Source organism: Stenella coeruleoalba, assembly GCF_951394435.1.
Source record: "Stenella coeruleoalba genome assembly, chromosome: 3".
NCBI classification, from domain to species: Eukaryota; Metazoa; Chordata; class Mammalia; order Artiodactyla; family Delphinidae; genus Stenella; species Stenella coeruleoalba.
Window position 1 is genome coordinate 128,319,262 of NC_137148.1, and position 14,837 is coordinate 128,334,098.

Genomic DNA, 14,837 nt, shown 5'->3' on the forward strand with positions numbered 1-14,837 from the left:
TGGCCTCTCCCGCTGCGGAGCACAGGCTCCAGACACACAGGCTCAGCGGCCATGGCTCACCGGCCCAGCTGCTCTGCAGCACGTGGGATCTTCCCAGACCAGGGCACAAACCCGTGTCCCCTGCATCAGCTGGCGGACTCTCAACCACTGCGCCACTAGGGAAGCCCTATCCACCTTATTTTGAAGCAAATCTAAGATATCATATTCTTTCCTCTAACTATTTCAGTTTTTATTTCTCAAATAATGACTCCTTTTGCATACTTAACAACAAAAAAATTTTCATACTTAAAAAATAAGCAGCATAGGGCTTCCCTGGTGGTGCAGTGGTTGAGAGTCCGCCTCCAGATGCAGGGGACACGGGTTCGTGCCCTGGTCCGGGAAGATCCCACATGCATCGGAGCGGCGGGGCCCGTGAGCCTTGGCCGCTGAGCCTGCGCGTCCGCAGCCTGTGCTCCGCAGCGGGAGAGGCCACAACAGTCAGAGGCCTGCGTACCGCCAAAAAAACACAAAAGTGTCTTAATATCATTAAATCTGTTCAGTTTTAAAATTTCTCCAAAATATATAAATATACATAAAATATATATAAGTGTATACATTAAATATATATATTATATGTATATGCATGTGTGTGGATAAAATTTTACTAGAATCTAAATAAGGTCCATGCATTATAACAGTTTAATAGGTCTCTTTAAGTCTTCTTATCTCTGTGGTTTCCACCTCTATCCTTTTTACATTCCTTAAACTTGATTTGTTGGTGAAACTATATATTTTTTCCTGAGAACTTCTTGTGACCTGAACTTCGCTGATTGAAAATCCATTGTGTTATTTAATATGTTCCTCTGTCTCCTGTATTTTCTGTAAATCAGTAGATAATTAGTTAGGTTATGGATTGACTCTTTGTTAAGAAGTCCTCATCAGTGACATCGTGTACTTCAGGAGATTGTCTCTATCTTTGTGGTGTTAGCAGCCACTGATGATCATGGCCTAGATCCACTAGTGCATCAGGAGTTACAAAGTAATCGCCAAATTCAGTCATTCTATACTCACTTATTAGCTAAAATCTTTCTATTAAAAAATATTCCTCCATTAACTATTTTGTCCCTGGGGTACAGCTTATGAAAGGAAAGAGGATACATGACTGCTATTTCCCTTTAATTTACAAATAATGATACTGTCAAAATAATGATAAATGAGTGCTTTTAAAATATCATTAAAAACTCAGATATAAACATATTTGTATTTCAACCTACTGAAGTTATCAACTGATTAATACTCAAATTTTTCCATTTTTGATCAGGGAGAGGGTCTCCAAGTAGTAATCTGTGGTAATTTCCTTTCTTTCAGGTATGAGAAGGTACTCCAGGTTCAGTATGTACATTTACTGCATTAGACTTGGAATTGAACTTTTCACCAAGAAATCCCAGCTCCTCTACAGGAAGTAATGTTTGGAGACCACAGTACAAGTAATAATGGTACTCACTGCCCCAGGGTTTGTCACTGTTTTTAGGACTTTTCAAAGACAGAGCTTTGTTTTAAAGATGTAATATATCTTGAGCTCATGCTTTAAATTCAAATTTAAGATCTCAGGATTTTTACTGAAACAATCTTTCATCTGTATCTCCTTTCTCTCATGACAATCCTGGTTTCCAAGGCACTAACACACTCTGTTCTATTAGACAACACACACCTAACTAAGTCTCTGAATAAAAATACGAACATGACCACCATAAAGATAAGTGCTTAAAACTATTTAAGTCTCTTTACAGCCCATTTTGTCCATAGGGTATATCCCACTGGAAATATGTGGTCAAATCACTTTGCTTTTAATGTAATTTGGAATAGTTCCTCTCCACTATTAATGCATCCACTGTGATGCACAGGTTCACTTGTTTCATCTTGCTTTAGATTTTCCATATTGCTTTTTACTTTTATTTTTATGTAATTATATGTATACAAAGTCAAATCTACAAACAACTTCCTCCACTGTATTCCCTCTCTTCCCCTATAGTTAATGATTTCTGTTAATGATTTTAATGTTAAATTTTTAATTTAATGTTTAATGTTAATGATTTTAAATGGAAAATTATCAGCAAATATGCAGTCATATTTGTGTCTCCCTCTTCCCTTGGATAAGTGGTGAAGATCATGCTATGGTAGTATACAGAGACATGTCTTATCCTTCTTACAGTATTCCAAAAGACAAATGCATCACTGTTTATTCAAACAGTCCCCTACTGGTTTCCAGTCTTGCAATTGCAAAGTACTACAGTTCATAGGATGATGCATGTATCTTTTCATATTCTTGACTTTAATAACTTGAAGACCAAATGCTAGAGGTGCATTGCTGGGTAAAAATGTACATGTATAAGAAATGTTCCTATTGCCAATAAGCTCTCCATAGGGATTGTAGCAGTTTACATTCCCACTAACAGAATGTAAGAGTAACTTTCCTTTTTTCTTTTTCTGAAGAGAATGTTGTCAGACTTGTTGGATCTTTGCCAATCTGAAAGGTAAGTAATGCTATCTTGACAGATGGGAGAGAGGTAAGAGGGCAAATGGACCAATAGAAAGATATAGGTAAATTCCAGGTGATAACTGGAACAAAACAAGCCACAATATATTCAGGATGGAAAATGACAGGACTGGGTGTAGGATCAAATTCAGAGACAGAAGGAAGGGAACACCAGAATGACTTAAAAGAACTATAACAAAATAAGAGTTCTTTTTCCTATAGTTTTCCTCCCCCATTCCGGCCCAATAAAGAACACTTTTTTTGTGTGTTTCCCTCGCCCTACATGGAGCACTTTTAAAATTGTGAAACTCTTTTGAATGAAATTTTTAAAAAATATATGAAAATAAATTTACTAAGGCAAATTGCACTAAAGAGATTTGAATGGGTCAAGATAAACATGTCATTTGAAATGTGCTTAAGGTTTTGCTACATGAGGCAAATTCCCATCTAGGAAGTCTTACCTTCTCTATTCCTAACTGAGCTAAACAGGAAACAAAAACATGCCCTTAAAGTCCAATAGACTGCTGGAGAGTTTCATTAACTAATACTGATTCTTTGAGTTGAATTACTTGTAATCGTTTCTAACCTCATCTCTCCCCATCTTAACACTGGCAGTGCATTCTCAGTAGTTCAGTTTGCTCATCACCAGCTCCATATGCCCTGTTTGGTGGTACCTTCCCCCATTAATATAGCACTTCTCTCTACTCAACATTAATCCAAACCCTAACTGTACTTCAAAGATCATATTCTTAAGATTCACCTGTATTCTTAGCAACTTCTCTGTATAGTCTTAGCACCCACATGGACCTTCCTTATTCTCAGTACATGGCATACACAAAGCAGTAGAGAGGAGCTGGTTGAGTGTGGGGAGGGAGACTGGAGTCCAGGGGACAAAAAAAAAAAAAAAGGTTTAATTAGAAAAAGAAGACCTGGGCATTTGGGGTTTTGTTTTTTCCCTTGAATCTGAAGCTTATTTAACTTTGTGAACCTGAGACAATCATGTAACTTTTCTGAGCTTCACTTTCCTCAGGTATAAAATATAAAAAATAATTCCTGCCCTGGTTCATCATGGAGTAGTTTTTAAAGAAAAACATATGGATAAATAGTAAAAGAGTACAAGTAGCAAATAATTGAGAAGAATTTTTAAACCACATTTGTACTTGCCTTTTTTTGGATATACAGTTACATTCATACATTCATGAAGCTCATTTTTAATAGTCTATACTTTAAAACATAGAACGTGTTTTCCAGCGAATACTATTTTAGAAGGTACATTCTGATAAAAACCTGTATAATCTGAACTGTATTAGAAATACCATATATATATATATACACACACATAGTATATATACATACATATAAGTATAAATGTATATGTGCACGTGTATATATGTATAGTACGATATATTATCTATATGGCAAAATTGTAGAAAACATTGTTATACCAGGAGGTACTAGAAGTGAAAGTTAATAAAAATGAAATTTAATCAGAATAAGTTTTTGAAAAATACTGATTACTGGTACTTGAAGAAAAGTGAATTTAATTAGAGGAAGTGCAGGAAGTAGATACCTTTTGCAGAGATTCTGAAGGAGATTTCTGAACACTTAAATGCATTTTAGAACTTTACAGCACACAGTCATAATTATGCATTATTTGATTTCAGAACTTTCTTGCTAATAATCAAGAAATAATCATCAACACTAGTCTTTTTCACGTTGTCTGGATGAAAGGTGGAGTAACAAAAGGAGAAAGGGAGGTTGTTTCCTACCATATTAGCAAAAAGGAGAAAAAAATTTAAAGAATAACTTTTTTTTTTTTTTTTTTTTGCGGTATGCGGGCCTCTCACTGTTGTGACCTCTCCCGTTGCGGAGCACAGGCTCCGGACGCGCAGGCTCAGCGGCCATGGCTCACGGGCCCAGCCGCTCCGCAGTATGTGGGATCTTCCCAGACCGGGGCACGAACCCGTGTCCCCTGCATCGGCAGGCGGACTCTCAACCACTGCGCCACCAGGGAAGTCCACCAAGTATTTTCTCCCATTCTGTGTATTGTACTTTTGCTTTCTTGGTAGTATCCTTTGATGCTTAAAAGTTTTTAATTTTGATGAAATTCCACATATCTATTTTATCTTTTATTCCTTGTGCTTTTTGCTATTATAACTAAGAAACTGTTGCCTAGTCTGCAGTAACATAGATTTATATCTGTATTTATTTCTAAGGAGTTTTTAGTTCTAGCTCTTAGATTTTTGATCCACTTTGATCTAATTTTTGTAATGGTGTGAGATAGGGGCCCAAATTCATTTTTTTTTTTTTTTTTTTGCATTCTTTTGCAGTTGTCTCAGCACCATTTGTTGAAAAAACTATTCTTTCCCCATTGAATGGTCTGAGCACCCTTGTCAAAAGTCAGTTGACCATGGATGTATGGGGTTATTTCTGGATTCTCAATTCTAATGCATTGGTCTATATGTCTGTCCTTATGCTAGTACCATACTGTCTGTCTTGATTACTGTAACTTTATTGTAAGTTTTGAAATAAGGAAGTGTAAATCCTCCAACTTTGTTCTTCGTTCTCAATATTATTTTGGCTATTCAGGGCTCCTTGTATTTTCTTATGAGTTTTATGATGAGCTTATTTATTTCTCCAAAAATGGCAGTTGGGAATGTGACTGGGATCACATTGAATCTGAAGATCAATTTGGGGAAAATTGCTATCTAAACAATGTCAAGTCTTCCAATCCATGATCATGAAGCAATTTTCATTTATTAGATCTGCCTCAATTTTTTTTCAACAATGTATTACGGGCTTTAGTGTACGAGTATTGCACTTATTTTAAAAAGATATTTTCACACATTTTATTCTAAATAGAATTGTTTCCCCAATTTCCTTTTCAGATTGTTCATTGTTAGTTCTTAAAAATGTAACTAATTTTTTTCTATTGATCTGTATCTTTTGAGTAATTTATTAGCACTAATAGTTTTTTTTGGTCGAGTCTTTGGGGTTCTCTCTATATAAAATCATGTTTTTTGCAAATAGTGATTTTTACTTCTTTTCCAATCTGAATCACTTTTTTTTTTCGTGCTAACTGACCTAGTTAGAAGCTCCAGTACAATGTTAAGTAGAAGCAATGAGAATAAATATTTGTGTCCTGTTCCTGATTTTGGAAGGAAACGTTTCAGACATTCACACTTAAGTCTGATGATAGCCATAGTTTTTCATAGATGTCCATCATCAAGTTGAGGAAATTTCATTTTATTCCTAAATTGTTGAGTGTTTTTATCATGAAAGGGTGTGTTGACTTTTGTCAAGTACTGTTATTCAGATGTTCTGATTAATTTCTAAACATTTAAGGATTTTTAAAGTTAACTTAGTTAACTTAAAATTAGTTAATTTTTTTACTAATTTTTGTCTAATTCTGCCTAGTTAAAAAAACCTACTATGTGTGTTTAAAACTTCAAATTTGTTCACAGTTGATTAAATGGCTTAGCAATTGGTCAATATTGATAACTATTCCATGTAGACTTACACATTTTGCAGTTGTTTTTTACATATATGTGTCTGTGTGTGATCCGTTTTGTTAGTTGTATTTTAAAAATCTTTGCATCATTATTGCCCTTTCTGTTCTGTCAGTTACTGAGAGATACTAAAAATCTCTTGTAATGATTATTGATTTGACTAGTTCTTTTCCTTATGCCAGGTTCTTTTTTCTTTTACCTTTTTATTTTATATTGGAGTATAGTTGATTAACAATGTTGTGTTAGTTTCAGGTTTACAACAAAGTGATTCAGTTATACATATAAATGTATCTATTCTTTTTCAAATTCTTTTCCCAATTAGGTTGGTACAGAATATTGAGCAGAGTTCCCTGTCCTTGCTGGTTATCCATTTTAAACATATGCCAGGTTCTTTCACTAGTTTTATAGTTTGGAGTTATGTTTATTTTGTGAGTGTATGTGTGTGGATTAAGTATTTTATCATAATGATATGTTTCACATAATCTCTAGTAATTCTTTTAAATTTTACACTTTTTGATATTAGTATAATCATACTAGTTCTCATCATTTAGGGTTTACATAGTACACTTTCTTATGTACCTTTAATTTCAATTTTTTCTGTGTTCCTATTACTTAAATTGTGTCTCTTGTAAGCAATATAACGTAATTTAAGTCCAGTCTGACAAACTTAATCTTTTAAGTGGAATATGTAGTCCAGTAAGATTCAGTATGAACACTTAAACAGTGAGTAGAATGATATATTTAAGTCCAAATAGTTAAGTCAGCTATCTCAAGTTACTTTCCTCATGTTACTCTGCCTTTTCTTTCTATTCAAAAATTAATCTATTATTGCTTTACTCACTGATTTTTCCTTTTCATTTTGTCACTTGTCACACTTTTAAATTATTTTAATTACTCGAGATATGCTACTATGCCTTATTAACTTATTAGCATTTATCATAAATTCAGGCTTTTTTCCAATTTCCAAAGTACCTTAAAACATTTAGGTATCATTTAACCCCTTCTTACCTTTAGCCCCTTCATACCTTTTGTGCTGTTGCTATCATATATTTAAATTAAACTTTACATATTTAAAACTCCAGAATACTTTATCATTGTTGTTTTAACTTATCAGTGTTCATATAGTTTTGTTTATATATTTACACTTTCTTGTGTTCTTCATCTCTTCCTGTACTTCTGAGTTTATTTTTGTTTCACCTGAAGATATCCCTTTGTCTCACTATGAACCTAGTAAGTTTTTATTGAATGCCAGACATTTCATATTGAAAATTTCAGAGATTCAGGATGGCGATGTCTTTTTCCAGACATGAATTAGTTCTCTTATTGGCAGGAAGTTAGACTAGAGGCACAAGCACCTGAATCCAACCAGGAATGACAATTTTTCATGGCTGAGCTTTCGTCTTGTAAGCCCTGCTCTATTTTGGTTTGCTCACTCATAATGGCTTAGTTCTTCAGGGTCTTCGACTGAAAGCAAGAATATCTACACAGCCCCTCTTTTTGGGAGGCCTGAACACATGCACCTATGGTCAATTAATCTACAACGGAGAAACGACAGCCTCTTCAATAAGTGGTGTTGGGAAAACTGGACAGCTACATGTAAAAGAATGAAATTAGAACACTTCTTAACACCATACGCAAAAATAAACTCAAAATGGTTTAAAGACCTAAATGTAAGGCCACACACTATAAAACTCTTAGAGAAAAACATAGGCAGAAGACTCTCTGACATAAATTGCAGCAATGTCTTTTTGATCCACCTCCTAGAGTAATGAAAATAAAAACAAAAATAAACAAATGGGACCTAATTAAACTTATAAGCTTCTGCACAGCAAAGGAAACCATAAACAAAATGAAAAGACAATCCACAGAATGGGAGAAAATACTTGCAAATAAACTGACCGACAAGGGATTAATCCCCAAAATATACAAACAGCTCATGCAGCTCAGTGTTAAAAAAACAAACAACCCAATCCAAAAATTGGCAGAAGATCTAAATAGACATTTCTCCAAAGAAGACAGACAGATTGCCAAAATCACATGGAAAGATGCTTAACATCACTAATTATTAGAGACCTGCAAATCAAAACTACAACAAGGTATCACCTCACACCAGTCAGAAAGGCCATCATCAAAAAATCTACAAACAATAAATGTTGGAGAAGGTATGGAGAAAACGGAACCCTCCTATGCTGTTGGTGGGAATGTAAATTGGTACAGCCACTATGGAGAACAGTATGGAGATTTCTTATAAAACTAAATATAGAATGACCATATGATCCAGCAATCCCCACTCCTGGGCGTATAATTTGAAATGATACACACACCCCAATGTTCATTGCAACACTGTTTATGATAGCAACGACATGGAAGCAACCAAAATGTCCATTGACAGATGAATGGATAAAGACGATGTGGTACAAATATACAGTGGAATATTACTCAGCTGTAAAAAGAATGAAATAATGCCATTTGTAGCAACATGAATGGACCTAGAAATTATCATACCAAGTGAAGTAAGTCAGATAAAGAAAGACAAATATCATATGATATCACTTATATGTGGATTCTAATAAAAAATGATACAAATGAACTTATTTACAAAACAGAAACAGACTCACAGATCTGTTGAAATCAAACTTATGGTTACCAAAGGGGAAACGTGAAGGGAAGTGATAAATTAGGAGATGGGGATTAACATACCCACACTACTAAATATAAAATAGATAACTAATAAGGGCCTACTGTATAGTACAGGGAACTCTACACAATATTCTATAATAACCTAAATGAGAAAAAGAATCTGAAAAAACTGGATATACATTTGTATTTATAACTGAGTCACTTTGCTGTATACCTGAAACTAACACAACATTAAAAATCAACTGTACTTCAAAAATAAAAACTTTTAAAAAAGACACATTTCAAAGGAGAGCAACCAGTTGGGAGAATACATTTGCAATTTATCTAACAAATTAAGAACTTAGAATACATCAGTAAGACCCGCAAATCAATAAAAATGGGCAAGTGATCCATTAAAAAAAGAGACAAAGGCTATGAAAAACCAACTCACTAAAGACCAGTGCAAACGTACACACTAAATAATTCTCAGCATGGACTTCCCAGGTGGCGTAGTGGTTAAGAATCTGCCTGTCAATGCAGGGAACACGGGTTTGAGCCCTGGTCCAGGAAGATCCCACATGCCGTGGAACAACCAAGCCCGTGCGCCACAACTACTGAGCCTGCGCCCTAGATCCTGCAAGCCACAACTACTGAGTCCACATGCCACAACTACTGAAGCCCTCACGCCTGCAACAAGACAAGCCACCACAATGAGAAGCCTTTGCACTGCAATGAAGACCCAACACAAACATAAATAAATAAATAAGTGTGATTAAAAATAAAATAAATAATTCTCAGCATCATTGTGAATTAAAGATATACAGTTGCAGAACATTTCCCCCCCCCCCCAGTAAACTGACAATATGAAATACTTTGATAATATCAGTTAATTGTGATAGCCCGGAAAATGTCTGTTTATGTAGGGCTCATGATGGTATAAACTGTCCCTCTGGAGAACAACTGACACATTATACAATTGTGTATCTTAAAACAACTGTTTAGTATACATTTTATTATGCAGAGCAACTCAGGAATGTATAACTGGCAGGGGACCTTCAAGATGGTGGAGAAGTAAGACATGGATATCACCTTCCTCCCCACAAATACATCAAAAATACATCTACATGTAGAACAACTCCTACAGAACACCTACTGAACACTGACAGAAGACCTCAGACTTCCCAAAAGGCAAGAAACTCCCCATGTACCAGGGTAGGGCAAAAGAAAAAGAAAAAACAGAGACAAAACAATAGGGACGGGACCTGCACCTCTGGGAGGAAGCCATGAAGGAGGAAGTTTTCACACACTAGGAAGCCCCTTCACTGGCAGAGACAGGAGGGTGGGCGGGGGGCACGTTTCAGAGCCATGGAGGAGAACACAGCAACAGGGGTGCGGAGGGCAAAGCAGAGAAGTTCCTGAACAGAGGATCAGTGCCGACCAGCACTCACCAGCCCGAGAGGCTTGCCTGCTCACCCACCGGGGCGGGCGGGGGCTGGAAGCTGAAGCTCGGGCTTCGGAGGTCAGATCCCAGGGAGAGGACTGGGGTTGGCTGCGTGAACACAGCCTGAAAGGGTTGGGCATCACAGCTAACCAGGAAGGAGTCTGGGAAAATGCCTGGACCTGCCTAAGAGGCAAGAGACCTTTGTTTCAGGGTGCACGAGGAGAGGGGATTCAGAGCACCGCCTAAATGAGCTTCAGAGACAGGCGTGAGCTGCGGCAGTCAGCACAGACAGCAGAGATAGAAATGGAACTCTAATGCTGCTGCTGCAGCCACCAAGAAGCCTGTGTGCAAGCACAGGTAACTATCCGCACCTCCCCTCCCGGGAGCCTGTGCAGCCCGCCACTGCCAGGGTCCTGTGATCCAGGGAAAACTTCCCCGGGAGAACACAAGGTACGCCTCAGGCTGTTGCAACATCATGGCAGTCTCTGCTGCCGCAGGCTCACCCTGCATCCTGTACTCCTCCCTCCCCCCGGCCTGAGTGAGCCAGGGCCCCCTAAACAGCCGTCGCTTTAACTCTGTCATGTCTGGGTGAAGAACAGATGCCAGAAGACGACCTAAAGGTAGAGGCAGAGCCAATTACAAAGCTGAACCCCAGGAGCTGTGCAGAAAAAAAGAAGAGAAAGGGAAATTTCTCCATGCAGCCTCAGAAGCAGTGGCTTAAATGTCCACAATCAAATGGATGTACCCTGCATCTGTGGAATACCTGAATAGACAATAAAGCATCTGAAAATTGACTTTGGGAGCAATTTTAGACTTGGGGTTTGCTGTATGCAACTGACTACTTTCTGCTTTATATGTTTATCTTAGATTAGTTTTTAGCACTTGTTATTATTAGTGGATTTTATGTTGGTTTCGTTGCTCTCTTCTTTTTCTTTACTTTTAATAATTTTTAAACATATTTTAATAAACATGTTATTTTATTTTTCTCTTTCTTTATTTTTCTCACTTTTCGCTGAGCTGTGTGGCTGACAGGGTCTTGGTGCTCTGGCAGGGTGTCAGGCTTCAGCTGCTGAAGTTTGAGAGCTGAGATCAGAACATTGGACCAGCAGAGACTTCCTGGCCCCACATAATATCAATTGGCGAGAGCTCTCCCAGAGATCTCCGTCTCAATACTAAGACCCAGCTCCACTCAACGAACAGCAAGTTCCAGTGCTGGACACACCATGAGAAACAACTAGCAAGACAGGAACACAACCCCACCCATTGGCAGAGAGGCTGCCTAAAATCATACTAAGTTCACAGACACCCCAAAACATACCACTGGACATGGTCCTGCCCACCAGAAAGACAAGAGCTAGCCTCATACACCAGAACACTGGCACCAGTCCCCTCCACCAGGAAGCCTACACAAGCTACTGAACCAACCTTACCCACTGGGGGCAGAATAAAAACAATGGGAACTACGAACCTGCAGCCTGCGAAAAGGAAACCCCAAACACAGTAAGTGAAGGAAAATGAGACGACAGAGAAATATACAGCAGATGAAGGAGCAAAGAAATAACCCACCAGACCAAACAAATGAAGAGGAAATAGGCAGTCTACCTGAAAAAGAATTCAGAGTAATGATAGTAAAGATGATCCAAAATCTTGGAAATACAATGGAGAAAATACAAAAAACTTTTAACAAGGACCTAGAAGAACTAAAGAGCAAACAAACAATGGTCAACAACACAGTAAATGAAATGAAAAATTCTCTAGAAGGAATCAATACAGAATAACTGAGGCAGAAGGATGGATAAGTGACCTGAAAGATAAAAAAAAAAAAAAGGAAATAACTACCCCAGAGCAGAGTAAAGAAAAAAGAATGAAAAGAATTGAGGACAGTCTCAGAGACCTCTGGGACAATATTAAACGCACCAACATTCGAGTTATAAGGGTCCCAGAAGAAGAAGAGAAAAAGAAAGGGACTCAGAAAATATTTGAAGAGATTATAGTTGAAAACTTCCCTAATATGGGAAAGGAAATAGTCAATCAAGTCAAGGAAGCACAGAGTCCCACACAGGATAAATCCAAGGAGAAACACACCAAGACACATATTAATCAAACTATCAAAAATTAAATAGAAAGAAAAAGTATTAAAAGCACAAGGGAAAAGCAACAAATAACATACAAGGGAATCCCCATGAGGTCACTAGCTGATATTTCAGCAGAAACACTGCAAGCCAGAAGGAAGTGGCAGGACATATTTAAAGTGATGGAGAAAAACCTGCAACCAAGATTACTCTACCCAGCAAGGATCTCATTCAGATTTGATGGAGATATTAAAACCTTTACAGACAAGCAAAAGCTAAGAAGATTCAGCACCACCCAAACCAGCTTTACAACAAATGGTAAAGGAACTTCTCTAGGCAGGAGACACAAGAGAAGAAAAAGATGTACGATAACAAACCCAAAATGATTAAGAAAATGGTAATACGAACAAACATATTGATAATTACCTTAAATGTAAATGGATTAAATGTTCCAACCAAAAGACATAGGCTGGCTGAATGGATACAAAAACAAGACCCGTATATATGCTGTCTACAAGAGACCCACTTTAGACCTAGGGACACATTCAGACTGAAAGTGAGGGGAAGGGAAAAGATATTTCATGCAAATGGAAATCAAAAGAAAACTTGAGTAGTAATTCTCATATCAGATAAAATAAACTTTAAAAAAAAGACTATTACAAGAGACAAAGAAGGACACTACATAATGATCAAGGGATCAATCCAAGAAGAAGATATAACAATTGTAAATATTTATGCATCCAACATAGGAGCACCTCAATACATAAGGCAAAAGCTAATAGCCATAAAAGAAGAAACTGACAGTAACACAATCATAGGAAGGGACTGTAACACCCCACTTTCACGAATGAACAGATCATCCAAACAGAAAATAAATAAGGAAGCACAAGCTTTAAATGACACATTAGACAAGATGGACTTAATTGATATTTATAGGACATTCCATCCAAAACAGAAGAATACACTTTCTTCTCAAGTGCTCGTGGAACACTCTCCAGGACAGATCATATCTTGGGGTCACAAATCATGCACTGGTAAATTTAAGAAAATTGATTTTGTATCAAGTATGTTTTCTGACCACAATGCTATGAGACTAGATATGAATTACAGGAAAAGAAACTGTAAAAAATACAAACACATGGAGACTAAACAATACAGTACTAAATAACCAAGAGATCACTGAAGAAATCAAAGAGGAAATCAAAAGATACCTAGAAACAAACGACAATGAAAACACGATGACACAAAGCCTACTGGATGAAGCAAAAGCAGTTCTAAGAGGGAAGTTTATAGCAATACAATCGTACCTCAAGAAACAAGAAACATCTCAAATAAACAACCAAACCTTACACCTAAAGCAATTAGAGAAAGAACTAAACACCCCAAAGTTAGCAAAAGGAAGGAAATCATAAAGATCAGATCAGAAGTAAATGAAAAAGAAATGAAGGAAATGACAGCAAAGGTCAAAACTGAAAGCTGGTTCTTTGAGAAGATAAACAAAACTGATAAAGAATAGCGAGACTCATCAAGAAAAAAAGGGAGAAACTCAAATCAATAGAATTAGAAATGAAATAGGAGAAGTAACAACTGACACTGCAGAACTACAAGGATCATGAGAGATTACTACAAGCAACTCTATGCCAATAAAATGGACAACCTGGAAGAAATGGACAAATTCTTAGAAAAGCACAACCTTCCAAGACTGAACCAGGAAGAAATAGAAAATATAAGCAGACCAATCACAAGCACTGAAATTAAGACTCTGACTAAAAATCGTCCAGCCAACAGAAGTCCAGAACCAGATGGCTTCACAGGGGAATTCTATCAAATATTTAGGAAAGAGCTAACACCTATCCTTCTCAAACTCTTCCAAAATATAGCAGAGGGAGGAACACTCCCAAACTCATTCTATGAGGTCACCATCACCATGATACCAAAACCATACAAAGTTGTCACAAAAAAGAAAAGGGCAGGCCAATATCACTGATGAACACAGATGCAAAATTCCTCAACAAAATATTAGCAAACAGAATTCAGTGGGACATTAAAAGGATTATATACCATGATCAAGTGGGGTTTATCCCAGGAATGCAAGGATTCTTCAGAATATGCAAATCAATGTGATACACCATAATAAACTGAAGGATAAAAACCATATGATAATCTCAATAGATGCAGAAAAAGTCTGCATCTATTGAGATGCAGACAAAATTCAACACCCATTTATAATAGAAACTGTCCAGAAGCAGGCTTAGAGTGAACTTACTGCAACATAATAAGGGCCATATATGACAAACTCACAGCCAATATCACTCTCAATGTTGAAAAACTGAAACAATTTCCACGAAGATCAGGAACAAGACAAGGTTGCCCACTCTCACCACTATTATTCAACAAAGTTTTGGAAGTTTTAGCCACAGCAATCAGAGAAGAAAAAGAAATAAAAGAATCCAAATCAGAAAAGAAGACGTAAAATTGTCACTGTTTGCAGATGACATGATACTATACATAAAGAATCCTAAAGCTGCAACCAGAAAACTACTGGAGCTAATCAATGAATTTGGTAAAGTAGAAGGATACAAAATTAATGCACAGAAATCTTTGTATTTCTATACACTAATGATGAAAAATCTGAAAGAGAAATTAAGGAAACACTCCCATTTACCACTGCAACAAAAAGA

The 14,837-nt window shown here is 36.9% G+C and overlaps 1 protein-coding gene across 1 annotated transcript in view; it reads left to right on the forward strand.

The window, feature by feature from the left end:
• The window catches only part of G3BP1 (G3BP stress granule assembly factor 1), a 1,009,408-nt gene extending 999,480 nt beyond the window's left edge, over nucleotides 1-9,928 (forward strand). Inside the window, exons 24-26 of the transcript XR_013827805.1 lie at nucleotides 1,348-1,475; nucleotides 2,473-2,513; nucleotides 9,665-9,928. The gene's annotated coding sequence lies outside the window, so the exon portion shown is untranslated. The remainder of the gene's footprint in view (nucleotides 1-1,347; nucleotides 1,476-2,472; nucleotides 2,514-9,664) is intronic.
• The last annotated feature ends 4,909 nt before the right edge of the window (nucleotides 9,929-14,837 follow it).